General features: G+C 40.8%; 1 protein-coding gene across 1 annotated transcript in view; it reads left to right on the forward strand.

Moving 5' to 3' along the window:
- si:ch211-168d23.3 (BRD4-interacting chromatin-remodeling complex-associated protein) overlaps window positions 1-1,120 on the forward strand; it is a 62,152-nt gene that overhangs the window by 57,300 nt on the left and 3,732 nt on the right. The gene's annotated exons all lie outside the window — the stretch shown is intronic.

Genomic DNA, 1,120 nt, shown 5'->3' on the forward strand with positions numbered 1-1,120 from the left:
TGTGAGTGTGTAGTTAAGCTGTGTGAGTGTGTAGTTAAGCTGTGTGAGTGTGTAGTATAACTGTGTGAGTGTGTAGTTAAGCTGTGTGAGTGTGTAGTTAAGCTGTGTGAGTGTGTATTAACTGTGTTGAGTGGTAGTATAACTTTGTGAGTTGTTTTATTTAAGCTGTGTGAGTGTGTAGTTAGCTGTGTGAAGTGTGTAGTTAAGCTGTGTGAGTGTGTATAAGCTGTGTGAGTTGGTGAGTTAAGCTGCGTGATGTGTAGTTAAACGTGTGAGTGTGGAGTTAAACTGCTGTGAGTGTGTAACGTGTGTAGTGTGTAACTGTGTGATGTGTGGAGTTAAACTGTGTGAGGTGTAGCTGTGTGAGTGTGAGTTAACTGTGGTGAGTGTAACTTGTGAGTGTGTGAGTTGTGGTGAGTTTGAGTTAAGCTGTGTGATGGTGTAAGCTGTGTGAAGTGTGTAAGCTGTGGTGAGTGTGTAAGCTGTTGAGTGTGTAAGCTGTGTGAGGTTAAGTGGTAGTGTGGAGGTGAGTTAAACTGTGTGAGTGTGTAAGCTGTGTGAGTGTGTAAGCTGTGTGAGTGTGTGAGTGTGTGAGTGTGGAGCGGGGTCGTGCTGAGAGAGTCTGATTATGATGAGAAAATCACATGTGAGAGGTTAAGTGCAAATGAAAGCACGGCTGTTATGTTAATATAGAAGAAAGTTGGAAAAAGGGAAAGGAAGTTGTTGAAAACTGTCTTGCAATTGCCTGTTATTGCACTTTTGACAAAATAAAAGACAAATTATTATACAAATCACAAGAGATGTTTGACGTGAGCTAAAAGAAAACCCCTTACATTTATGTATTTAATTTGCAGTGCACATTAATTGACATTGGTGCAAATGTGTTTTTCATCCATCAGACGTTCCATAGGCATGCTAATACATACATCAAAATAAGATTTGACAGCATAAATGTATAAGAACAGGACCCCAGGTATGGAGAGATGTAGCAGGTGATAGGTTTGAGCCACTCTCTCCCCAAAAGGACCCCTTAATCTACCCTGAAGTCGCTTTGGCATTGAAGAAAACATTTTTCTAAACTGTTTAAGACCATCACACATATACGAGATATACCCCCCCC

The sequence above is a fragment of the Etheostoma spectabile genome, unplaced genomic scaffold (assembly GCF_008692095.1).
Source record: "Etheostoma spectabile isolate EspeVRDwgs_2016 unplaced genomic scaffold, UIUC_Espe_1.0 scaffold314, whole genome shotgun sequence".
NCBI lineage: Eukaryota > Metazoa > Chordata > Actinopteri > Perciformes > Percidae > Etheostoma > Etheostoma spectabile.